Source organism: Callithrix jacchus, chromosome 17 (genome assembly GCF_049354715.1).
Source record: "Callithrix jacchus isolate 240 chromosome 17, calJac240_pri, whole genome shotgun sequence".
NCBI classification, from domain to species: domain Eukaryota; kingdom Metazoa; phylum Chordata; class Mammalia; order Primates; family Cebidae; genus Callithrix; species Callithrix jacchus.
The window spans coordinates 50,702,849-50,717,962 of record NC_133518.1 but is presented as its reverse complement, the minus strand read 5'-3'; the positions used below and the strand labels follow the sequence as shown (position 1 = coordinate 50,717,962).

Genomic DNA, 15,114 nt, shown 5'->3' with positions numbered 1-15,114 from the left:
CTAGGCAGGGTCCCCAACATTCTCCCAGAGGGTTTATGCTGATCCGCAGAAGTTGAGGACTCAATTTAGGCAAATAAAACCTAGTTTATTGTCGTCTGGCTGGGGAAAGCACATAAAGACTCATTTATCTGGTTGTAAATGAGCTAGTAGAGCTGGCTGTCACAAATGCATTGTTCAGCAGAAACCAGAAGTGATTTCAGCAGTCCTCAGGAGGCAGTAGCAGGGCACAGGAGTGGAAATCACCACGACGCTAACCACCGCTGAAGAGCAACTTGTCCTTTTTAGTTACGTATTTATTCCAGGACCAATGACTAACCATCTAAGTAAATGCTATCTAAATAACACGACAATGTGGAGACAGAAATAGTGAAGCTAGAAAGGCCCCCCTCTTTCAGCAGTCTCTGGGTAAAATTATGGAGAAGACGAAGTCCCCTGCTGAATGTAACTGCCCACACCTGCCAGCCCCTCTACTCACCTCTGTGCTTTCTCCTCTACTCACACCTGTCCTCTCCCCTCTACTCACCCCTGCCCTCTTCCCTCTGCCCACCCCTGTCCTCTCCCCTCTACTCATCCCTGCCCTCTTCCCTCTACTCACCCCTGTCCTCTCCCCTCTACTTCCCTCTGCCTTCTCCCCTCTATTCGCCCCTGCCCTCTCCCCTCTACTTCCCCCTGTCCTCTTCCCTCTACTCACCTGTCCTCTCCCCTCTGCTCACCCTGTCCTCTCTCCTCTGCTCGCCCCGTCCTCTCCCCTCTACATACCCGTCCCTTCCCCTCTACTCAACCCTGTCCTCTCCCCTCTACTCACCCCTGCCCTCTCCCTTCTACTCACCCCTGTCCTCTCCCCTCTACTTCCCCCTCCCCTCTTCCCTCTACTCACCTGTCCTCTCCCCTCTGCTCGCCCCGTCCTCTCCCCTCTACACACCCCTGTCGTCTCCCCTCTCCTCCCTCCTAGCCCTACTCCCCTGCTCCTACTCCTAGCCCTACTGCCCAGAGAACTTCCAGGCATCATTTCCAGCTTTCAACTTCACTTCATCTTCATCACCTTCATTCCCCCCCTCCAGGGACCTTTCTCCAGCTCTGAGGAGAAAGGTTATGTGGAGGGTTTTATCATTCACCCACTGTGGAAACATGGGCCTTGTTTTGTTCATCTGCACAATGAAGATGAAACCATCGCTGTCACGTGAGGAGTAACTGGGACAAGGAGAAGCCCCAGGAGGTGGCGGGAGGTCACTGGTTGTGGATACCCACCATCCCTGAGGAGACCACTGGGAAATGAATCGCTCACGGTGGCATCCAGCCCACCTAGGCCAGGAACATCTCCGGGGACAGTCTTGGGTAGGTCACTGAATTTCTGGCTGCAGTTTGCCCAGATCCAGCCACCCCCAGAGTGGGCACAGGCGCTCTGGGAGTTCTCTGGGTTTACCTCCTTTGAGGCATGTACCTGCTCAATCCCACCAGCCAAAACCACTGAGAACATACCTAAGATTTTTCCTCACAAAATTATGTTCCTTCCCCAACAAAATAATTTACTGCCGTAGACTCATGAGGATAAAAGCACCCACAGTCTTCAGTGTGAACTGCAGGCCTCAGACAGGACCCTTGTGTTTGCCATCTGCAGGCTCTAACAGGAATTTTACTCTCAGTCCTAATTTGGGCCTCTCCATAATGTACGGGTCACCCAGGAAGATGAGATTATGCACAGTGTATCCGTCGACTTGGGCTGCCAGAAAAAACACCCATAGACAGCGTGTGTTCAACAACAGAAATGCATTTTTACCTGTTGTGGAGGCCAGAAGTCCAAGATCAAGGGGTCAGCAGGATTGCTTCTCCTGAGGCCTCTCTCCTTGGCTCATGGAGGGGCGTCTTTGCCCTGTGGCCTCGCGCTGGCTTCCCTCTGTACATCTGTGTCCAAACTTCCTCTTCTCAGAAGGGCGCCAGGCATCTTGGAGTAGGGCCCACGGTCAGGACTTCATTGTAACTGAATCAGCTCTTTAAAGACCGTGTCTCCAAATACAGTCACATTCTGAGGTACTGGGGGTTAGGATTTCAACATAGAAATTTGGGAGAGGAAGGACATGCTTCAGCCAGTAATACCCATTTTAGAGATAAAGAAACGGAGGCCACAGTTAGTGTTCCAGCCAGGACCAATTTAGTGCTGTTTCTATCCCTAAAATACTGTTTAAAAAGTTCCTGTCTTGAGAGGCTGATGTGGGCGGATCAGGTGATCGGGGGATAAAGACTATCCCGGCTAATACCTTGAAACCCTCCCTGTCTCTACTAAAAATACACAAAATTAGCCAGACATGGTGGCACACGCCTGTAGTCCCAGCTACTCGGGAGACTGAGGCAAGGGAATCACTTGAACCCGGGTGGCAGAGGTTGCAGTGAGCCAAGATCGCACCACTGCATTCCAGCCTGGGCGACAGACTGAGTCTCTGTCTACAAAAAAAAAAAAAAAAAAAAAACTTCCTGTCACACGAATTTAAGTCCAGAGTCAGTGCTATCCCAGAGCCTGAAGGGTAGGCGGGCACACAGTCTAGGTAGAGCGCCCCTGTTTTATCAAACAGAGCTATAGTTGGCAGAGACCCCACTCTGTGAGGAGTTCAGACTCTGGGATGTGCCTCCTTTTTCTGCCCTCCTCTGCCTCTTTTAATTCGGAAGAAACTGTCAGAAAGGATGATTGATTCTTCTGCGAGCACATCTCTAACTGGAACTAACTGCTTTAACTGGGACGCACGAGGCTGGGCGGCTTCCGACCTGTCCGACGGCTCAGAACTGACACTTGCAAGTTTAATAGCTTTGCTGCCAGAGAGTAGCGCGGCCCTCCACGGGATTTCTCGTTTTCTTTTTCAGTGATTTTAATACTCAGAAAAATGTGCTGAGCAGTCAGCCCTCGAGGCAGAACGACTTCATCTGAGTAGAGTTCAGGGACTCCCCGTGGTGCGTGGCACCGGTTCCCCCAAGCCACTCCGCCACAGGTGAGCACCTGCTCTCGTGGGATAGGCCTGGCATGAGGGTTTCCACAGACTGCTGGGCTGGGACCCCTGCCCCCGCACAGGGGCGATCACCTCTCACCACCTAGCCCAGCGGTGGGGGCCGAGATGCCAGTCTCCACGGGGTGAGGCATGGCCTTGTTAAATCCCACCAGCCAAAGACCCCTGAGCACATACTCATAGGTAGAAATGCTGCATTAGCATGCGGCAGCAACAGAGAAATATACCAGGAGAACCCATCTCAGGAAGAGGGAGTTGGAGGGGCTTGTTATGAGGTTTAGGCCTGTGTTCGATGGTTTGGGGAAAGGTTTCAGAAAGGCTTTCTCTGTGTTTGATGCTATCAGGAAGGAGGGACAATTTGATGACTGGGGAGCTTCATAATCTTTATGCAGGAGGTGGAAGGAACAAAGCAGGCACAAAACTGCCATTAATACAGAAGCAGCAGCCACTGGTCGCTGGAGTAGGCTGGAAGAGGGGATGCTGAGGTTTTATGGTTGCAGAGCGTCCCTGCCTCTTAGGTGGAGTCACCTGTGCCTCTGTCTCCTTCTCCTTCCGCCATGATCACAGAGTGAGCTTGTCTGATGATCGCTGATATTCTGTAAATGCTCGTTTACAGAATATAAGCTGTCAGCTGCCCTCCATCGGGGCCAGTTTTACTTCCTCACAGCAAGCAGGCATTCTCAGCCTCCTCCTCTGCAGCAGTGGGAGGACCACAGAGGCAGAACTGAGGTGCGAGCGACCTCTCGCCTCACATGTCCTATGCAGCCCCGTAAGGCTGGGGCTGAGATGTAATTGCTTGGGCTGTGCTGTGACTTCAGGAGCAGAGCCCACTCTGTGCCTCCCACATGCTGAGCAGGATGTACCTGCGGAATGCACACTCCTGCCTGTCTCACCCATCTCTCCCCCAGAATCTGTCTTCACAATCCTGCATCTACGCAATCCACTGAGGTAGAACATAGCATGTCTAGCTGACTCCTTCCCACAAGAGAGGCCCTGGTCCCATGACTAACCCTGGGAGTCCATTTCTTTATCTGTACATTGAGAAAGAACGATCCCTGTTTCATAGGACTGCTGCAGGGATGCTGGCTGGAGATAATGCATGTGAACTAGAAAATGTGCATCAGGGAGGGAGGAACCTGTCCTCTCTGGTTTTCTGCTGCTTCTCTATCACCCAGGATGGCAGCCAGCACATAGATGCATGATAAATATTGGTTACATCAACAAATGAAAGTGCCCCACGTAATCAGTAACTAAGAGGCAGCCATGTTGGTTTCCCAGGGCTGCCATGACAAAATATTACAAACTGAGTGGCTTAAGACAACAGAAAGCTATTCTCTCACAGGTCTGGAGACTAGAGGCTGGAAACCAAGGTGTTGGCAAGGGTGGCTCCTTTTGAGGACTGTGAGGGAGAATTGGTCCCAGGCTGCTCTCCCAGCTCTGGTGATGGCGGCCAATCCTTGGCCTGCCTTGGCAGATAGATGCATCACTTCCACCTCTATCTTCATTCTCCCATATGTCTGTGTCCCAATTTTCCTTTTCTCATAAGGATGCCAGTTACATTAGATGAAAACCTACCCTAATGACCTCAACTTGATGACATCTGTAAAGATCTTATTTCCAAAAAAGGTCACCTTTACAGGTTCTGGGGGTCAGGACTGCAACTTATCTTTTGGATGGTACACAATTAAATCCATAACGCCGGTGATCATTCTTTCACATTATAGTCCTGATTCCCATTAGTGTCTTGTTTTGTCAACTGTCATTTAAAAAGATTCCAGAAATGTCAGTATTTCTGCACCTAACCCATTTCATCCTCTCTTCCTTTTGTACTTGAAATTAAACTTCACTTCCTATCAAACTACTTGCGCTGCTGGGGTCCGGAAAGGAAAGCTGAACAGGGAGCCCAAGACAGTGCTGTTCAGACAGTAGAAACACCGTAAATGCCACTGAGCTACTGTGTGACTTTGGAAGTGTTACTCTGCCACTCTGAGCTTCAGTTTCTCAACTGTTAGATAAAGGCATTGGATCTCACTGACACCTCCCTTCAGACACACAGGGAGTAGGCCAGATTCCCTTGTAGAACTCTGTCAGGTAGATGAGATGGATAATTTCCCTGAATATGCAGAGACTTGGTACCACCAACTCCTACCTCGGTCTTCACCTTTGTTGCCCTAAGATGAAGCCTTTTCCTTCTGAGGCTCCTTATGTGTCAAATCAGAGGGTAGAATGTTCTAATGTCCCAAGCCTGCAGCCATAGAGGAGGCTGTCACTGCTCCTCATCTCTGAGCAGTGGATGAAGCCTGTAGAAGAGAGATAGCCTCCGATGAGCTCCTTGTCCCCATCCTTTGCTTGGCTGACTGGAAATGAGAACGTCCAGTACACTTGGGGCACCTCCTTCATTCCTGAGGGTCAGTTGGTAGCCTATGCCCCAACATTGATGAAATTGCATTTGTATTAACTCCCAGGCCAACACCTGCCAGAATGTAGCCCAGGTGTTGCCAAATGGCAGTGTAGGGAGAAATTGTCCAGAGGGGGGTTTGCCAAGAGACAGAAAAGCCAGCACCTCGCCCAAGTTCACAAAAGCTCAGATTAAACCAATGAACAGCTGGGATTTCCAACTGGACAACCCCCCAGACCATGCCTGCCTAGAGCTTGTTCTGAATACTTGAGCCTTCTTGCTCCTTCTCTGACACATGCCATCATGGTTCCAGACACCCACTGCTATGATTCTGAGCTTCCTTGTTACACTGAAAATCCTCAGAGCAGAGGTATGGTCTGATTATTTGCAAACCTACAACCTAGCACAATGCCAGGCACAAAGAAGGAAGAGAAGGAAATCAGGAAGGCAATAAGGAAAGTAGTAGGAAGGATGGAAGAGGAAGGAAGAAAGGAAGGGAGGGAGGGAGGAAGGGAGAGTGAGACAGAATATCACAGTGGCTATGGGTGTAAGCTATGGGGTGTAAAAGAACTGAGTTCAAACTGATTTTGCCGTTGGCTGGCTTTGTGACCCAAGGCAAATTACTTAATCTCTCTGAATTCCAACGTTCTGATCTGTAAAATGAGGGTACTATTTATTCCACAGGGTTGTTGTGGGAATTAAATAATTCACTTAGAACACTTAGCACAGTGCCTTGCCATGGTAAACATTCGGCAAACTGTGTCAGTAATTCATGTCATCATTTCTAGTAGTTAATAATAACCACATGAGCTGCATGGCCCTTCTGACATCATCTGCCCTGCCACCCTCAGGTGGTGGGGGGTGGCGGGCGCAGGGGGAGAAATGGGCATTTGCACGGCGGTACACAGGGATGGTCCCGCTGTCTCAGGAGCATTCCACTTCGTGGCAGCGGTCTGCGGACCAAGTCAGAGTTACCAAAGCCCCTTTGAGATGGGCGTGTCTGGGCTACCGCCTCTGTCCTGGTTCTCTTGACAGGTGGCGCCACCTGCTGGCTGCTCCAGGAACTGTTGCGCATACCCAGTCACCCAGCTGCAAAATGTTATTTGTGACCAGCCCTGGATTCCCATAATCACCTCCTGACTGCCAAAGCCACCTTGATCCTGGGAAGCCAGTCACGCAATTCATACTGCCCTGCAGTCGTCCTGTTCATGTCAAAATTTCCGGGACAACTTCCAATCTCCTGAGGATTATAAATCAACCATAAAATTTCATTTTGCCCTGAGACTTTACATATATTAACCAGCCAGTCTGTTCCTATTTTCTTCTGATTCTATTCGTGACAGAAGAAACCTCCTTCGTTTCCTTTTTCAGGTGCATTCTAGGTTGCTTTGGAGCTTAGGTAGGAGCTTGAGTTTAGAGTCAAGAGTCCTGAGTTCCAATCTCAACCCACCAAATACTTTTGCCCAGGTCCCAAATCTCTCCCACCTCCAGCTGCTTTATCTGGAAAAGGACGGTTATCAGCATCATGGTCCTGATCCTTTTCTGTGGTGGTGGTGTTGGTGTTGCTGCTGTTCTTAAGACAGAGTCTCACTCCATCACCTAGGCTGGAATGCAGTGGTACAACCACTGCCTCCCAGGTTCAAGCAATTCTCGTGCTTCAGCCTGTCCAGTAGCTGGGATTACAGGTGTGTGCCACCATACCCAGCTACTTTTTGTGTTTTTAGAGATGGGGTTTCACCATGTTGGCCAGGCTGGTCTCGAACTCCTGACCTCAGGTGGTCCACCTGCCTCAGCCTCCCGAAGTACTGTGATTACAGGCATAAGCCCTTGTGCCTGGCCTGGTTCTGATCCTTTTGAAATGTAAAGAATGAAATCAAGGGGAAATGGCTTAGTCAGTGTCAGAGACAAGGCTACAACTCTTTAGCCTGTGGGTGTAACTAGTGTCACCTGTAAATACGGAATCTTGGGTGATGGTGGCATGCTTCGGCCCTGACTTCTTCCTCACCAGCAGCCTCTCAGTGTGACATTATCATGGTGGCTGCTATAAGGCTGGCATGGGTTCCACTTTTATTATGGTCATTCATTAGTTACTTAATGAGGGCCTACTATGCACCAGGCACTATGGGAATTCAAATATTAGAGTCAAAATTCTTGGACTCTGGGACCTGGAGGTCTAGGAGGGATGACGCATAAACAAATCCACACATTGGTCCGTCGTTGTCATGTGCCAAGCACTGTGCTGGGCATGCGATGGATGCCAACGGCAGGTGGAACAGGAAGGACTCACGTAGTTACGAACACAGCTTTGGTTTGATAGGGACCTCGCTCAAGATCCCTTTCAACTTGCTCAGTGGGTGATAGATACTCTTCCCAACCCCTGGGCAAAAGCATGGAGGGTCCCATGATTTTTCTGATGACTTGCAGGAAACAAAAAATGTCACACTCGTCTTAAGTCACAAAACAGTCTCAATTCAGGAAATAGAATGTCTAGTCGATATATATTATTCAACACATCAACCCTCATTTTCTCTCCCCCCAGGTAGGGCCAAGCACGTGGTGGGTGGGGGAGGGGCTGAGGACAGCTCCATCTCTCTTTCTTGCTATTCTCCTCACTCCCACTTCACAGCGGCTGTTTCCAGCCCACTGAAATCTAAGCAGGACGAAGGGAGGGGAAATGGAAGGGAATGGAAAGGGGAACAGAAGGGGGAACAGAAGCAGGCACGGAAGGGGGAATGCTCTTCCTTGTCAGATATTGTTAAGTTGGTGTCATTGTCTCAGTCCAGCTAAAGTTTAAGCCAAATTCTTTCTCTTGGAGACATTTTTCTGGATTCCTCTGAGACTCCCCTGCTGGGGCATCTGCAGGCACAAACCTCTTCTTCAGTTGACCTTCTGTGAACCCTCCCCCCAAGCTTCTGCCCCTGCAGTCTGGCCCCTCTGGCATCCCCTCACCCTCACAGGCTGCCCTCCCAAATGACTCCCAGCGAATGTGCCTGTCAAGGGCTCCATATCTCCCAAAGATGGAAGCACCTGCCAGGCATTGTAAGAGGAGTGCAGTGATTTGCAGTCATCTCAGCTCAGAAAATTGAACATCCTCTAACACATACATCTCTTTTAATCCTCTTGCAATCCAGGAAAGAAAGTTCCCTTACCTCCATTCTACAGATAGGGAGACTTTTAGAGAATTATACAATCACTAAGTGACAAAGATGAGGTTTGAGCCCTGCATCTCCTAGTCAAAGCCCATGATAGTCCCACGAGTCCTTGCTGCTGGATTCCAAAAAGCAAAGGGCCACTCTGGGGCCTGGGACAAGCCATTGAACCTCCACCTTGATTCTTCATCTTCATGATTTCCAAGAGCTCATCACATTCTAAAACTCTATGATAAAATTTCCGAGTTGAGGAAGCCTAGAAGCACATGGCAGAGAACTCTGCCGGGGCCTCCCTCTTCTGTGTAGGAGGTGGTTCTCCCAGCTCAGCTCTTCTTAGGAGCTCTCTGCCCTGACACCCTACATGATATGGGCATGTGCCTCCAGCAGGTACAGGGCAGAGAGAGAGAAACACCATTTAAGTGGGGCTGGCATTTCTGCTTCTCCAGGAGGACATGCCCAGTACTGAGTGGGAGATGGAAGACATGCATTTGCTTCCTCTCCAGACAGGCTGGCTCATTTCCCATGTGCCTCTCACGATGAGAAGATTATGCAGGCTGAGCATGATGCTGGTGTTTCCAGTGGGGAAGTTTCCAGATACCATGCATGACTCCTGGTTTAAGCCAATTATCGCATTATGGTTCAACCAAAGAAACAACAATTTATTCAAATGCTGGAGAAAACTCTCAGCCATGCTGGTCTTATTGATTGAGGGTCTCCAAGATGGTGCCCTTCTAAAAGATTTCCAAGGACTGTCTTGACTGCATAATTGCAATGTTCTCCCTAAACCCTAGTCACCATTGGCGGGACTTCGGTGCTTAGCAGCTCAAGGAACCCAGCATATTCTCATGGCTGTGTCCTCTAGATCCTCCCAGCCTCCCTGCAGTATAAGCAGAACAGGTGTCACTGCCTCCTTTTCACAGATAAAGAAACCGAAGCTGAAGCTCAGAAATGATAAGTATGGTGTCTGGTGAGAAGCAGAGCCAGGACTTGAACCTTGGTTTCCCAATCATAATCTAACATGTTGAGTCCTATACCTTCTTTCTTGCTGATGTTTACACAAGATGGAGCGAGCATTTACCTGCCGTTCCTGATCCTCTGCTTACCAAAACCCCATCTCCCTGCTCTTGAGCCAGCTTGGGGTTGGAAAATGGGGTGGAGTCTCAGGCAGAGTATGGGTGAGGATTCTTCCACGATTCTTCCAATAGGACATCAGCCACATCCATTCTGGCAACAACACACTAAACTGTCCATTCTGTCCCATTGAAATCAACTGAGGTTATGTTTCTACACAACAGAGAATAGTTTGTTCCCTTATTACATTAGCCTGGATGGGCCAAGGGGTAAAGCATATCTAGCCCTTTGTTGCCCATAAGTGTCCCTTAGTTCCAGTGGAGATTAAGAAAACTGACATTTATTGAGCATGTACTAGATGCCAGAATTTGTTTTGAGGGTTTTGCACATCTTAATTCATTTAACCTCACAACAACCCTAAGAGACCATTCCTTGTATGATTCCTTTTTATAGATGAGGAAACCGAGGCACAGCACAGTTAAGTAACTTTCCCAAGGTTCACAGCGAGAAATGATAGACAAGACCTTCAACTTGGGTAGTCGGATTCCAGAGCCTATGCGCCCAGATCCACTCTCGACAAACTAAAGCTCAAGCTAGCCTGACCCTTGAGGGTTTCCAGGAGGAAGAGCACGAGGCTGAGGAGAACACTTACCTTAAACTGTATTCCTGAGAAGCAAAGGCCAAGTCTAGGATTCTCTTCTGGGCCACGTACTATGGAAGTTCTCCTGGGGAAACCTGCAAGAGATAGGGAGGCGGGACATGGAGAAGTAAGCAAGGAAGAGCCCTCAGGGCTGCCCCAGCCCCAAGCCAGGGAGCTGGGCTTTCATGCCTCCGGCTGTCAGGCACAGACAGAAGGCCAGGCTTTGGTGCCCTAGAGCACTGCTCCACAAAGGAGCCACAGGGACTGGCTGTGGGGATTGAATGCTCACAGAACCTGGGGACACAAAAAACTGTTGTTTTTTTAAAAAAAAAAGAGGATCTGTCAGCGCAGTGACAGTACCTGCCGCAGCAGTCTGGGATAGGAAAGGCACAACCTCCACCTTTCCTTAAGCCGCAACATGTCCCAAGAGATATTCTGAGGAACTTAGATACCTCTGAGTGACCAGGAAACATCTTGTCAGAGGAAAGTCAGAGATAACTGTCTCTGCAGAGACACCTTCGGGTAAACAGGCAGGGCCTGTTGGAGAGCCACCTGGGTGATGGTGACTGCGTCCACATGACCTCCACAGCACCCCCACCTGCTGCTCCCTGAGGCCACACTTGCACACCGCCCCTCCCCGCCCCGCTTCCACCTGCCTTCTCCATCAAACCCATCCCAGCCAGTCTCTCCCTCTGTTTGTCAGGAACCCAAGATGTATCAGTCACTGTGCTAGCTTTCTTTTCCGAGTTGATTTTATTTCTGCGATCTCATTTTGTTCTCAATTATGAAATATTTTTAACACATAAAAAGGCACCTAATATTCAGCATTGTCAACTCAGTGTTGTTAAAAACCTTCTTCTGAAACATGAAATCAAAGATATTAGATACAATTAAAACTCCCTTTGTACTCTATCCTGATTCAGTTCTCCCCCCCCCCCGACCCGCCCAGAGGTCACTACTGCCCTAAATTTGGTGCTTGCCACTCCCATGAATGTTTTACTATGTATGTATATAAACCCTTTATGGGACTATTTTGCATTACTTTAAACTTTCTGTTATACTGTGTTATGCTGTGTATTAGTGTTCTCCAGGGAAACATAACCAATAGAATGTGTACAGAGAGATTTATTTTAGGGAATTGGCTCACACAGTTATGGAGGCTTGAAGTCCAAGATCAAAGTGTCAGCAGGTTGGAGGCCCAGAGAAGAGCTGACCCTGCAGCTCAAGGCTGAAGGCTGTCTGCTGGCAGAATCCCATTTTTCTCAGGGTGTCTCAGTCTTTGCTCTACTAAATCCTGCAACTGGGCCAGGTGCGGTGGCTCACACCTGTCATCACGGCACTTTGGGAGGCCGAGGCAGGCAGATCACCCAAGGTCAGGAATTCAAGACCAGCCTGGCAAACATGGTGAAACCCTGCCTCTACTAAAAAAAATAGCCAGGTGTGGTGGCAGGTGCCTGTAATCCCGGCTACTCAGGAGGCTGAGGCAGGAGAATGGCTTGAACCTGGGAGGCAGAGGTTGCAGTGAGCCGAGATCACACCACTGCACTCCAGCCCGGACGACAGAGCAAGACTGTCCAAAAAAAAAAAAAAATCCCAGAATTGACTGGATGAGAATATCCACATTATGGAGGGCAGGTGGCCTGCCTTACTCAGAGTCCACCAACGTTAATGTCAGTCTCATCAAAAACACCTTCACAGAAACATCTGGATTGCTTGGCCATTGCCACATAGTATTTCTTTCTACAGCTTGCTTTCTTCACTCACTGTTTTTGGGATTTATCTATGTTGACTAATCTATCATTTCATTGTATTATATGAGGGGACTTCAAAACGTTTCTGAAAAAAATGGAATTAAGAAATACAAATACAAAATATAAACTTTTTTTTCTCAATATCAGCTCCAACAAGTTCAAGACACTTTTTTAAGCAAGGATACCGGCCCTTTAGTTCATCCTAAAGAACTGAGGGTCCTGGGAATTTAGCCATGTCAGTGCAGTCTTTTTACATTATTAACGGAAGAAAAACGATTTTCCTTTAAAGATTTTTTAAGATTAGGAAACAAAAAGAGGCCAGAAGGAGCCAAATCAGGACTGTTAGGTGGATGCCTAGTGCTTTTCTACTGAAACGCTTGCAAAGTTGCCCTTGTTTGATAAGAGGAATGCGCAGCAGCATTTGTCATGGTGGAGAAGGACTCTCTAGTGAAGCTTTCTCAGGTGTTTTTCTGTTAACGTTTTAGCTAACTTTCTCCAAACACTCATAAATAGCAGATGTTGTCATTCTTTGCCCTCCAGAAAGTCAACAAGCAAAATGCCCTGAGCATCACAAAAAAACTGTTGCCATGACCTTTGCTCTTGACCTGTGTGCTTCTGCTGTGACTGGACCTTCCCCCACTTGGTAGCCATTGCTTTGATCGTGCTTTGTCTTCAGGATTGTACTAGCAAAGCCATGTTTCATCTCCTGTTACAATTCCTTGAAGACATGCTTCAGGATCTTGGTCTCACATGTTTACAACTTCCATTGAAAACTCTGCTCTTGTCTGCAGCCGATCTGGGCAAAACAGTTTTGGTACCCATTGAGTGGAAAGTTTGCTTAACTTTAATTTTTCAGTCAAAATTGTGAAAGCTGAACCAATTGAATAGGTGTCAGATATTCTTTCTGCCATCAATCATTGGTCCTCTTCAATGAAGGCATGAACAAGATGAATTTTTTCCTTGCAAATTATCTGCTGCTGTGGCCTTCAACACCATTTTGTTCCTTCTTAAATGAATTATCTATTTGTAAACTGCTGATTTCTTTAGGACATTGTCCCCATAAACTTTTCATAAAGCTCTAATGATCACATTATTCTTCCACCCAAGCTTTACCATAAATTGGATGTTTTTTTCTCTTGCTTAAATTTTTGCAGAATTCATGTTGCTATGATGGAGGCTTTTTTCAAACTGATGTCCTTCTTAGTGCCTTTTATATCTGATTCTGTTCAGATATCAGAATTTAGAATGAGTTTATTTTGGTGCAAAAATATTTGAAATTTAGGCTGGGCATGGTGGCTCATGCCTATAATACCAGCACTTTTGGAGGCCAAGGCAGGTGGATCACTTGAGGCCAGGAGGTCAAGACCAGCCTGGCCAACATAGCAAAAACCCATCTCTACTAAAAATACAAAAAAAAATAAAAATAAACTGAGTGTGCTGTCATGCACCTGTACTCCCAGCTACTTGGGAGACTGAGGCATGAGAATATCATAAACCCAGGAGGCAGAGGTTGCAGTGAGCCGAGATCACTTCACTGCACTGCAGCCAGGGTGACAGAGAGAGACTCTGTCTCAAAAAGAAAAAGAAATCTATGCATTGTTTTTTCATAATACACATTTTTCCATGAATTTATTGAAGATTCCTTGTCTATACAATGGGTTATGAATTTTTCTGCTGATAGGCATAGGTCGCTTCCAATTTTCTATCACAAACAGAAGAGAGCATCGACTCTCTCTAGTAAGGAATTGCCATGGCTAATACACAAGTGCTGAAAAAGTGTTTGAGTTTGACTTGTTTGGCTTACTATGCACCTGGTACTGTCAAGACAAAGCCGCTTCATTTTATAAGAAAAGGAACTGAGCTATTTAACATTAGAACCATGATTCAAACATGAGGGTAACCCAAGATGGCTGAGCCTGGGTTTTGCAGGCCTGCCCTGGAGAGGGAGCACAGTGAAAAATAAACAGCTGGTATTATTCTGCAGGCTTGAGGATGCTCAGTGGGGAAGTAAAGCAATGATTTGGCTACCCGCCCACAGCTCCTGACAGCCAGGGGCACCTACATCGTAATTCTTGGCAGAAAGGGCCTGTATTTCACACAGGTGTCAGCAGAGTAGCTTAGTAATTAAACTGGTTTTTTGTCTTCCCTTTTGACCTTAAAAAACAAAACATCTGTGATTCTGAGAGAGAAAGAGTAAGGAAGAAACTGTCTACAGTTGATACAAAAAATAGAGCTTTATTATTCAAAGGGATCAAAATAGCAAAGGGAAAGGGAGGCAGAGTGTGAGTTAAATAGTCATTTGTCAGCTAGAAGTCAGTAAACCATATCTGTGGCTGATAACTTGAGCAATCAAGAAATATGGGGGCAGGTTCTGGATGAAAGAAAAAGTGAGGCCAGGTGCAGTGGATCACGCCTGTAATCCCAGCACTTTGGGAGGCCAAGGCAGGCGGATCACCTGCGCTCAGGAGTTTGAGACCAGCCTGGCCAACATGGTGAAACCCTGTCTCTACTAAAAATACAAAATTACAAAAATTAGCCGGGAGTAGTTGCACATGCCTGTAATCCCAGCTACTCAGGAGGCTGAGGCAGGAGAATCTCTGGAACCTGGGAGGAAGAGGTTGCAGTGAGCCGAGGTACCACTGCACTCCAGACTGGGTAACAGAGTGGGACTCCATCTCAAAAAAAAAAAAGTAAAAAGAAAAGGTGGAACTGCTGAGAGTAGGGTGTGGGGAGAGGAAAGTGTGGTGCAGGGAAATGTTCTCTAGAAGGTCTTCAGTGGTTTAACTCTTTAAATCAGGTGATAATTGTCACTTTAATAATTATAAAATTAAAATACAAGAACTACAAAATAGAGCAAGGACTACTGAAATATTTACAGATGTTTCAAGTGATATGTGCATAATAGCTTCTGAGATAGGGATGGAGGGATGGCGGGCTGGGAGGGTGGGCATTATTCTAGACTCTTTCTATCTTTACATATAATTGTATATAGTTGAAATCTCCCATAATAAAAAACATTAAAGAAAAAACAACAACAACACAGTCTGCGAGGTCAGGCAGGTGTGAGTTAAGTTCTAGCTGAGCAACTTAGCAACGTGGGCAAGTTACTTAA

At 47.4% G+C, this 15,114-nt stretch overlaps 2 protein-coding genes across 12 annotated transcripts in view; one reads left to right on the top strand and one right to left on the bottom strand.

The window, feature by feature from the left end:
- LOC128929992 (uncharacterized) overlaps positions 1-2,669 on the bottom strand; it is a 46,523-nt gene extending 43,854 nt beyond the window's left edge. For all 11 annotated transcript variants that reach the window (XR_013528636.1, XR_013528639.1, XR_013528640.1 and 8 more), the window contains exon 1: positions 1,778-2,669. The gene's annotated coding sequence lies outside the window, so the exon portion shown is untranslated. The remainder of the gene's footprint in view (positions 1-1,777) is intronic.
- Positions 1-15,114, top strand: part of BFSP2 (beaded filament structural protein 2) — a 63,999-nt gene that overhangs the window by 13,714 nt on the left and 35,171 nt on the right. The gene's annotated exons all lie outside the window — the stretch shown is intronic.